This window comes from Physcomitrium patens, chromosome 9 (genome assembly GCF_059467195.1).
Source record: "Physcomitrium patens ecotype Gransden chromosome 9, ASM5946719v1, whole genome shotgun sequence".
NCBI lineage: Eukaryota > Viridiplantae > Streptophyta > Bryopsida > Funariales > Funariaceae > Physcomitrium > Physcomitrium patens.
Window position 1 is genome coordinate 14397590 of NC_143418.1, and position 12709 is coordinate 14410298.

The following is a 12709-nucleotide window of genomic DNA, read 5'->3' on the forward strand; positions in this document are numbered from 1 at the left end:
GTAGATTATTTCATTTCTATTGTTTTGTTTTGAAGGTTGTAAACTATTCACTTTTGAATGAACTTTTAATTTTTTAAACATTGATTTTTTTTTTAAAAAAAGTGGATTATCCTTCTATGTAAATTATTTTATTTGGTATTAAAGGTTGTAGATAATTCTTCTCTAATTTGACTTGTGAATTTATTTGATTTTTTTATAGAAGAAAAAATTATAGATTTTACTCATGGAACAAGTAAAAATAGATTTGCAACTATTACAAATCTTTACAAGCTTGTTAATACTCATAGGATCAAAATCTTACGTATTTCTAATGTGATCCATGGAAGTAATATTTCTACACATATGGAAGAAGTCAACAATGAGGTGTGAACTCTATGCCAAAAAGTTTTGCAATTGAGAAAAGTAAGTAGATCACATTCAAAATTGAATTTGAGAAGCTTTTTTTTTACGAGTATGAAGGAGAGAAGAATAAGTATGCCAAAAAAGTTTAATGAAACAAGTTCAAAGTTTTGAGGATTTTTATAATAAGTGAATTTCTTTTTAAAGTTGCAACTTTTCTAATATTATGACAGATTTACTTAAGTTGGATTTATAGATGCACTTCTATCCAAAAGTACCCTCTTTTGATTTATACCTTTGATGGAAAAGGATTTATGACTATTCTATTTTTTAATTTTATTTTTAGAGGTTTTCATAGCAATATTTGGAGAAAGTAATGAAAAAAAGATAGTAGAGACTAAACTTATTTTTTTACAATAAAGTTCATATTAAGTCACTATATATCCTACTAAATTCCAAAACCTCACTTGCAATATGGATTGGAATGACAAATTCCTTATCAATTAACTTTAATATGGGTTGAAATTTATTATCAAAGATTTATTCTTGACAATGCCAAAAGTAAATTTATAATCAATTTTTTGATAGATGCCAAGAACAAAGATTTAATTGAAGAGGTATAAGTTAGGTCATGGTAATGTCACGGACATATATATTTACCTCAATAGTTACTTATATCATTAAGTAGAAGTAGGTAAAATAGAATAATTTCATAAAGTCTTCTAGAATAGCTTCTTAGAAGCTTCATAGACACAATTTTGACTTTAGATGTGTTCTTAGGTTAGAAACTTGTCCAAAAAGCTAACCATATATTGGTAGCTTGTGGAACAAGTTACCTCCATGTAGTAGCTTGTGGAACAAGCCAACTACGTGGTGCATATATAGATAACTTGCCTTGCAAGATAAGACATATGACTAGCAAAGTCAACACATGTTGGAGGTCCTATAGGACATTTCCACGTAGCTCTTAGTTAAATAGTATATATGGAGACAAGAGTGAAGCCTTCTTCACTCTTGTCAACGCCTTTCCAGTCTTAGTCTTGTTTCAAGTCTTTCTAGTCTTCTTATTTTTGACAATAGCCATTCTAGTTAATATTATATCATCTTTTGAGTGACTTTCTAATTCTCTTCAATGATAGAAGAGTATATTGAGGATTCTCTTTCTTCAAGATTCATGTCCTTGAGAAGTAACAACTTCTAATTTTGTAAAAGCATATTCATCAAGACAAAAACTTATATAAATTGATATGATATATTTAAAATTTCTTATTAGAAAAAAAAGATTCAATATTCTTAAAAAAGATTGTACTTATATTGTAGAGAATTTAAATAAACTGTTAAATATTTTCTAAAAATAAAAAACATAATCAAAAAATGATGAGCATAATTGTCAAAAAAGATGATGTGTTAATAAACAAGTTTTTCCAATTATAATAGAGATTGTGTAGTTGAAATCTTATGTAGTATCTAGTAAAGATTCTATTTTTTCTTTAGATCTCTTATCCTGTTTTACAACAGAAGCTTATTTAGGATCAAAAAATCATAAAGTCTTTGCCTTATTAGATTCAAGAGTCTCAACTTATTTTATAAACAAAATCTTTGTTAAAAATAAAAATATCTTTATTTAAGAAAAATAAATCTATGTATGTAGAAGTCATAGATGGTCATTTGTTGTCCTTTAGAAACATTATCTATGAAAACATTCCTTTTGATGTAGCAACTAAAGATTATTATAGCTTAAAATAAATTAAGGTGATTATATTTTTTTAATTTATTTATTTTAGGATTTACCATCAAAAATAAATATCATCTATCTTTAATATTAAGACTTTTTTATTAATAAAATTAAGCAAATATCTATAAAAAAAATAGATATATAATGAACATATAACTTGGTATGCATCAATGGAAGAGATGAATGAAAAACTTTGATTTGAATCATATATAGAGATTTCAAATATAAATTCATGCCTTTTGGACTTACAAATGTACTAGCTATTTTTAAATATTTAATAAATAATATTTTTTGTGAGTTTTTTAATGACTTCATCATTTTTTATTTTAAAAATATTTTAATCTATTCTAAGAACATAGAAGAGTATGAATGTCATATTTGTCGTGTATTATGAAATATAAAAAATATGCAAGATTATATGCTCAAATAAAATAACATATATTTTACACTATTCAAGTTGACTTCTTAGGATATATCATTTCAAATGATGACCTTATAATAGATCTTAAGAAAGTCCAGACTATTATGGAATGGAAGATCTAAAAGACAATTAAATATATGTAATATTTTTTGAAATTTATTAATTAATATAAAATCTTCATCAAAAATATTTTTCAAATTGCAATTCTTTTCATATAATTGACCTATAAAAATAAATCTGAGTAGAATATAGAAGTTAAAATATCCTTTGAAGCATTAAAAAATATTTATTTCTATATTAATTTATATTTTATTGGCTATTTTAAGATATTTTTATAAAAATAGATACATCAAAATTTACTATTGGTACAATATTGTCACAAATGAGAGTAGATGATAAGTTGTACTTGATAGCTTTCAATTCTATAATTTTATTGAAATTAATATTAATTACAAGATCTACAACAAAGAACTTCTTGTAATTAAAGATTCATTTTAAGAATGGAATAAATATATAAAAGGTACTTCCAATTTAATTATCATATATACAAATTTCAAGAACCTCATGTATTTCATGTCAGTACATGTTTTAAATTGTTGCTAAGCTTGTTGGAGCATTTTTTTTTTCAAGATTTGATTTCAACTCCACTTTTCGACTCAAAAAACAATAAAATTTGTCAAACATTTTTTTTAGACATTCTTATCTTGTATCCAAAAAAAAATGTAAATTTTGATCAACAAAAAATGATTCTTTTGAAGCTAAAGAATTTTTATCTTTGAGTAGTGAAATCAACATTGATTATTGATTCAACCTTTTTTAATTAAATTCAAGCAAATGTGTCATTTAAACATCTTATTCATAATACTAAGAATAATTCATTTAATTCTTATGATACTTTTGAATTAAAGTTAAAAAATAATCTACTTTATTTTAAAGGACAATTATGTATTTTAAAAGACAAAGCATAATTATGTATTTTTTTAAGCTTGTAGGGACTTTCTAGTAGTCGGATATTTTGGATTTAATAAGATTTTGAAACTAATATCTAGAAATTTTTAGTGGCTTCAAATATAGAAGGTACTCAAAGACTTTGTATGATTATGTGATATTTATTTAAGATATATATATATATATATATATATATATATATACTTCATCATTGATCTTATAGACTTCTTTAGCCATTATCTATTCTAAATCAATAAAAGTCATTTATTTCTATAGATTTTATTAAAAATCTTTGAATCTTAGATTCATATGATTTTATATTTACGATAGTAGATTGTTTTACTAAGATGGCACATTTTATAAAATATAAAAAATTATCACAAGTGAAGAATAATAAACTTTTCTTTGACAATGTTTATCGCTATTATGGATTATCTAAAGATATTATATCCAATATGAAGACTTAATTTATATAAAGATTTTGGAGAATTCTTTTTAAGATTCTAAAGGTGGATACAAAATTTTCTTTGAATTTTCACCTCCAAAGCAATAGATAAATGGAGCAAGTAAACCAAGTTTTGAAGTAGTATTTGAGGTGTATCATCAATTACTAACAAGATAATTAGACAAGTATTTTGCCATTGGCAAATTTTTTTTATAATACCATGGTACATTCTTTTATACAACAATTTTTTTTTTCTTATTATGATTATCATCCATGACTTGATGATTTTGACTTTACAAAAGTTGATAATCTTATAGTGGAAGATTTGGCAAATTGTGTATTTGAGCTATATACAACAACAAATGCACAATTAAAAAAAGCTCAAGAATAACAAAAAATCAATGTTGATGCCTATCGCAAGGGGCAACCTTAAGTCTATATTAGCAATAATGTATGGTAACTTTGTCGCAATATTAAGACTAGTCAATTTTGAGAAAAAATTGATTATTAAATGGTTGGATGATTTCTTATTTATGAACAAATAAATCTAGTTGTTTATTCATTATATCTATCAAAGTCTATGAAAATCCATCTTATATCTTAGGTATCTTTTTTTAAGCTATATTAGACAATAAACATCTAAAGAAAAGACAAATTAATAATTAAAGATTTGAGGGAGAAGAAGTTTTAGATTTAAGGCAATGCTAAAATATATTGAAATATCTTATTTATTGGTGTAGATATAATATTTGTGAATACACATAGGGGCTAACAAAGAATCTTACTCATGCAATGAAGAAGGTTGATACTTATCATGGATGATAACTATCAAAGTCAGAATAAAGAATAAAAAATCTTTGCTATAAAAGAAATAAGATCCAAAGAAGATATTATATTAGATTTTATCATTATTTGTAATTTTAGTATATTTGTGGCATTATAGAAATAATAAATCAACAACCAACAACTTCAACTGAAGAATTATTGTTTGCTAACTTATTGAATAAGATATTATAATTGTCACAACCTTCAAGACAATATAATAGAGATGAAGATCTTTAAGAATGACAAGTTTTTCTTAAAATAGATGGTAAGATGTAATACATTGATATCACAACTGTTACTTATGTAATACATGGCTAACTTTTTGAGGAAAGACTTCTGATATTTGATGATTTTATTAGAGGTAGAAACGACTCTTAACAATGTTCCAAATGTTATACTTGAATGGAGTTATAAAGGCCTCAAAAATGATTAAATAATAGGGTGGTCTTTCCACCTTAGTATAAGACACTATTGATGGCTGATTAGACCTACCACCTTCAAAAAAAAAAAAAAAAAAAAAAAAATCAAAGTATGTAGCAAATTACATTTGCCACAACTTGGACTTCCTCAACATATGATGATTGTGCCTTGTAGAATTCATCCCTAAAAGGAGGGATAATGTTAAAGAAATACATATTTATCTAGATAAGAAATATTAGATAGAATATAAATGTAAGTTGATTTAATATTAACTTGTAGTAAAGCTTCTTACAAACTTCATAGATATATATTTGATTTTATACATTTTTATAGTTGATTAGTAGATTAGAAACTTTGCCAAAAAATTAGCCATGTATTGCACGAGTAAATAGCTTGTCATACAAACTAATGATGTGGTGTATATAAAAAGCTTGCTTTGCAAGTTAAAATACATGTCTTGCAAATTAGACATGTATTGGAGGTCCTATAGAACATTGCTATGTAACATCTAATTAGATAATATATATGGAGATAAGAGTGAAGCCTTCATCCTTCTTGTTAATGCATTTCTAGTTGTTAGACTTATTTCAAGACTTTCTAGTCTAATTGTCTTTGCCAATAGTCATTCTAATTTAGTATTATACCATCTTTGAGTGATTTCCTAGTCTTTTCGAGTGACACAAGAACTTATTGATTTTTTAGTTTTTTAAAATTCATAACTTTAAGAGTTCATGTTTATATTATTATTATTTATTTAGTTATTATTATAAAGAAAGAATTAGTATTATTGCAGCGTGATATAATATTCATAAGGCAAGTTCGTATATTTGATAGTTAGGGTTTGAATTGTGAACCTCTTGGCAAACTTTTTGTCATCTTCTAGTTCTTTGAAGTCATTGTGAATCATGTTCAAGAATTTTTAAAACAAGCTTTTTGATTAGCTTTAAAAAAACATCTATTTTGCCTAATTTTAGACTGCATTCACAAACTCTGATATTATCTATTTTTTCTAAAAAAGAAATAAAGAATTTGGTCATTTTTCTAAAGGTATAAATTCTTTTTAAATAAAAAATATAAAAAAAGAAGTTGTATGTGTATTTCTATATATATATATATATGTGTGTGTGTGTTCACTTACTGATGTATTTTATTTTATTTTTAAAAATAGAAAGGTGTGATTAATTAATTTACAAATAGTTAATATGTTACTTTTGAACTACCTGAAAGTGATACAATGTTTGAGATTTACAACCAAGTACTCAAAAATTTCAAAACAGTGAAGATTGTGTAGGAATTTTCTACAAATTTGTGAATTTCGGACTATTTTTTTTTTAAATGATAACTAATGCCTTGAAAAGGACCCAAAAATAACAAATTATCTTTAGTCCACACCAGAGCGAAAGAGCCTGTCCACGTAACATCATCATAATTTTAATTACATGTTCACACATGTCCCATTCTGTTTCAGGACCCACTCATTCTCCCAAGGACACGGTGTGAATGCGATTCCTTTCCTTTTGCGAAGCCCAATGATGGAAGGGGGAGGGGCGGTGTCGCATTGCCAGCTCAGACAATAACCCCGCCACTTTCAGATTGCGTCACTGGATGTGTCATGTCTGTGGCTTTGAAGGGCGACACCTGGACATCACGGTCTTGGTGGATGTGAGGGTGGGGTATCACGGGGACTGTGATGCGTCGCAGGTGTGAAAGGGGATATAACCGAGTGGGTTTTAGGGTACACCTGCCGTCCTTCCGAGAGTACCATATTGGGCTTTGCTTGCCGCACTTTGTTTACCTTTTTTCCTTCACTTGAACTTTATAGGTTCATACTCTCTCTATCTCATACATACATGTATTTTAAATATCAAAAATTCGATTTTAATTTATATATATATATATATATATATATGTGTGTCCACATGAATGCTTTGAAAAGTTCTATGCATTTTATTATACTCATGAATACCAGGTGGTTCAATAGGACAAATGGATTTTTTTCCCACCCAGATAGGGTAAACAAAGGAAAATGGAAAGAAATAACTTCCATTTAGAGTAAATAATTACATATCTCAGGTTATTTTATTACAAAAAAAAAAAAAAAAAAAAAAAAAAAAACATAACATAACATAACATAACATAACATTGTAGAGTGTTTTTATTTTTCATTCTTATTTTTCGTGTGTGCAAACCATTTATTTATTTATTTATTTATTTATTTATTTTGTAGAATTCTCTGTTACTTGCAACAAAAAGTATTAAATAAACATATTTGATAAAAAAATATTACAAAGAATTATTCCAAAAAAGAAAAAACTAATATAATAAAACTAAAGTATACCAAATAACTTATCAATTCTATTTTTTCAGCTTCAATTAACAGATAACACAATAAATATAAGGGAATGTTAAATACACCCAGGTTTTTAGTAAATTAACCTGCCCATGATGATGAATTTGGTAATCAAAAATTGGTAATCATGATGATTGTGGCTGGTTTTCATTGGTTTTGAATCTAATAGTAGTGAAATGAATGTAGAAGTCATTTGTTTTTTTCATAATTGTAAGAATGGATGGATAAATTTAGTAAAAGCTTAGGACTATTTTACATTTTCCTAAATATATCAGTGCCAAATAATATTTACGAAGTTATATTATTTTTAGCTATTCACAAAGGTGCCAAGTCTTGTCCTGACCTACTTTCAAATTGTGAGAAAGAATAAAAAATTGTGTTTTTTAAAATCTCACTCTGAAATAACATGTAACAATTCTCAAAGCACTTTTTAACAATCCAGTAAAGAAAATTATTATTTCATGTTATAAAACATTCACCCAAGCAATGAAGTTGTGATACTTGTTACCACTGCAAAGTTGTTTACATATTGAACTTGAAGTGTCAAACAGTAAGAATTACTTTACAACAATTAAATATGAAAGAAAAGAAAAGAAATATAAAATAAAAAGGCATCCCATTACATACACCATATGCAACATGACACATCTTTAATAATTGATTTGATTCAAATCTATGTCTTTTTGTGTATATATATATATATATGAACACTTATATCAAATTAAAGAAATGATCAAACTAGTTTATTGAAACTTCAAACAAGCTAATTGAAACTTCAAACAAGCTAATATTTATCTGCATACAACCTTTAACCACAACAAAGTGTTTTTTAAAACTACATATACTCACAAGGACCTATACAATTTTTAAAAAAACAAACAAAACAACAACTTGCACCCAATATATATATATATATATATATATATACACAAAAAGACATATCAGCCATAGAATTAATCTCTGGTGCCAACAGTGGAATCAACCCACCAAAACCCAACTCAGCAGAGACCCACCCACCTGAACAAAGAAAGCATCACACACAATATCCAGATGATGGTTCTGTGTCTCTGGAACCAGGATGGTATCATGGACCCTCACAACAAACAACAACAACAATGGCCATTGCTTCTCTCTCTGTTTCCTCTCTAGCTTGTGGCTTTGAATTTGTTAAGATACAAGTTGACTGATAGTGTGTAAGAATATCAGGACAATTGGGGAGTGCTGCTCATTCGTTCTCTAGGGCAATGTTATGTTATGTTACGATATAGTTGCCCACCTTGGTGGATGCTCCACCACTCCATGTTGCACCACAATAAGCAAATGGGGGATGCACATTTATCCTCTGTGAATGGATGGATGGATGATTTTGTTGCCATGAAACATGTGGTGCTACAATCTATCTATTGCAGTAGGCAAAGAATCTGTGCAGTGGAGGGGAAAGAAAAAAAAAAAAAAAAAAAAAAAAACTGGTGAACGTGTTCTATCAGTAGATCTACATCTAGATAGTTCCATGTATTCTATTTTCAGAGCAATTAGAACCCCACATATGTATATATATATATATATATATATATGAATAAAAGGGGAGGAAGAAAGATTTTAGTTTCAGTTTTTGTTGGTCTCATTTTTCAAGAGGTACCTTGAAGCCACGAGTGGTAAAGTAGTTTTGCACAAATGTAGACAAAATACACGAAGCAACAGTAGTCAAAATAAGGACACCCACATTTCAAAAACCCAGGAAGTTTCCTATCGATGTGTCCAAAACACAGAAACAACACAGGAAATTGGCCGATCAGGGGAATGAACGATTCAAATGCAGAGCAAAATAAATAAATAACAGGTTCCCACGAATGGAACAAACCCACAGACTCGACCCCCCCCCCAAAGCACCGCATATTTCATCCGACTTTTCCAAGCATCAACGAAAACTTCATTCATCTGTGTCCTCACAGAGCCACGATGTCGTCGAAAAATGGACGGCGAGGATGCGAGGGATCTGATTCGAGTAGGGAAAGCACAGTTTTGGATTCCAATCAATGTCGAGCCTCGGCGTCTGCCATCTCAAGAGTTGGCAGAATGAAGCGGGGTAGAGGGGTGGGGGAGGGGGCATGCCTCGAAGCTTCTTCAAGGACGATCTCGATAGAGACAAAAATACACATGGGGGCAGTTTGGCATTTAGCGGTCTCATCCGTCCACATTACACGAAATACATCCGAGAGGGCGTAGTCGCGCCATGTGGGGTTTGGGGTCCACACATTGGAACAAAGGACCGTGGGGCAAGTGGGGGGGCAAATCTAGGGTCTGTCTGGGTGGGTATAGGGCAATTCCAAACCTGGGGGGAGGGGGGTGTCGCATGTTTGTGCTGGGTTGTCTGCTAGTCGGGTGCTTCTGCTTCCTGGACGTTTCGTATTCGAGAGAGGTCGAGAATGTGTGGGTTTTAGAGATCAAGGCCTCCTCATTCATGATGCTGCGTGACATTCCATGCAACCACCCAGCATCATTTTGTCAGGGTGAACACTACCAAAGACCTGGGGGATAGATATATATTTATAATCTTATTTTGTAAATCAGTGTTGTTACAGTGTGTGTGTGTCTTGATGACTTTTTTCTTCCTAGTTTTTAGAATGATCTTGCTTGTATGAGTATGTGGACAATTTTGGTATGCACAACAAGGATAATGAGAAACCACTTCAAACAAACTTAAGTGAACTAGTAGTCATAATGAGTCATTATTGGAAGTTCAAAAAGAAAGAAAAAGAATTAGAAAGTCCATCTGTTTCAATATTGTTAATACGTAACTGCCCATTAAAGACCCAAAAAAACAGTTGGTTTGATTTTCGCAAAAAGAGAAGCCATGCCCACAAGTTCAATATCTCTTGGAAATAATTTTCAAGTATATTTCAAAAAAGACAGAAAGTAGTCCGTAGTATTTTATTTTATTTTCTTTCTGGGCTCAAGGTGGACCAGATACCATCACACTGGTGTAATCTCCCACGAAAACAACAACCTACCACACACAGCGGCACCTACATGAACAAAGAGAAGAGCATGCATTTCAGAACACGCACACAAACTAATTGGACATAAACGGGGTTCTATCCATGAGAACTGGGGGGAGCTTTGGGAACGAAAGGGAGGACTTTGGTCGAGGCGGTGGGGACGGGGACATGGGGCCTCCATGCTCTGTCGCACAGGCTCTCATGTCCAAGTTAGTCTGGGCCCGAGTTCATTCAAATAAGACAGGTCAGCATCCAACTTGGCATCCTTGCTCCCCCCCGCTAGACCTGTTGACAAACTAGATGCCATTTGGTCAAACGGGGGGGGTTGTCACTTTCCCCCCGAGTTGGAACATTTGGATGTTGCCCAACGGGTTCCGACCCTGCCCTTCATTGGGGATTTTGTCGTCGCCCACATCCATCAACGAACGTATATCATTCATTTATACTCGCCCTCCACATGGGATTCGTCGTCGACCTCATTCACCTACGAATGCGTGTCATTCATCCGCCCCATCCTCCCTCCACGTGGGAGTTTTTCGTCGCCGTATTTCATCCGTTAATGTAGGCCATTCATCCGTCACATCCCCTCCACGAGGGATTCTGACGTCACCCTCATTCATCCATGGACTATGTAATTCATCCGTCATTACGGATATGTTTCTTTAGGAAAATGTTTGCCTTCGTTGGGTTACCTATTCTTTTTTTTTAGGTTTTATTTGAGGGGGGGGGGGAGGGATAAGTAAGTCTTTAGATTTATAAGCAAATAGAGAAATAAAGTGTGAACCCACTTCAGCTATTTTAGCCTTGATTTTGTTCTTGTTGTGAATAGCTGCTATTTAGTTAAATTAAAATTAAAAGTTCGACAAAGCTTCAACAAGTGACAAAATAAGATATTTGGTTGTGCTTGTTGGGAATATAGTCCATGTGTGATTGCCGTGTTTTGTGGGATTATAACTGACACAAATGTGACAGATTTTGATATTATCATGGTTATTAGTATTATGACTACCTTCTAGTTTACTTTGTATATACAATTGAATCTATAGCAAAGGATTTTCTTGTAAAGAATTTACCATGGTTGTTTCGTTTTGTTTTGTTTTGTTTTGTTTTTTATTTTTAAAGTTATGCTTGTAATGGTTTTGTGTTTCTAGTCATGATTTTTTTCCAGCAAATTGTGTAGTGTTTCAAGGTTTTTGTCAATTTTTTGAATGTTTACTTAATCTTCCTTCGTAAATCAAATTGACGGCTAGTAAAAATAAAGTGCGAATAACTTTACCCCTCCTTTCGCTTAAAATTTGATTTAATAAAATCTGTATCATTACATATCTATATTTGCGGCATTTAAAGTTTTATTTGCAAGCTAGAGTTGGGTGAATTTATTCGATTTAGAAGACAGGTAAACCACCCATATTGTGCTAGTTAATATATATTTCAATAGAATTTTTATCTTTGAATGATTTCTGTCTTTCGACAACTTGAATATCTATTTCACAACATTTAAATTGGTCTATTCTCAATTTGACACAAATATTTCAGCAGAATGGAATAAGTTTCATTAATAATAATAATAACAATAACAATAATAACAATTCTCTTTTTCTTTTTCCTTTTTTTAAACATTCAGGTGTGTGTTATGTTTTAAACATGTAACCATATATTTTTTAGATTAAAATATTTACAATCAAAGATCAAAAGACCGTTAAACAAATGAATACTTTAACCAATAAACACTTAAAATAACAGAGCTACCTTTTCCAAAGTAATTTTTTAATTTATGTCAATGTGTTGTGTTTATTGCAAAAAGTCAAGAACCTCTCATCTTTCCTTACAATAAATAAAATAAAAAAAATAAAAAAATCCAAGTATTTTTTTTGGTTTGGTTCTATATCTTATTTCACAATGTTGAAAGTTGGTCAAATCTAGTCTGCAATGTTTTTAAACTACATGAGAATGGCTAGTTGCTTGCACCAAATAAATTTGTGATTTGAATTCTACTTGTAAAATCCCAACCTTGCCTACAGAAAATAGAATCTACTTTAATCCTATTTCTCTGCACTTATTTTTTAAATCTTTTTATTGCGGTTTAATTCTTGGTCTAGCAAATAACAAAATATGGTGCCTCATTAAATTAAAATCCCACAGGCTTGAGGACATCCATGAAGCATTGCCATGTCATCCAACTTTTTCCACTTCTTTCTCATGCCCTTAAATTACTGGAATGAGATTT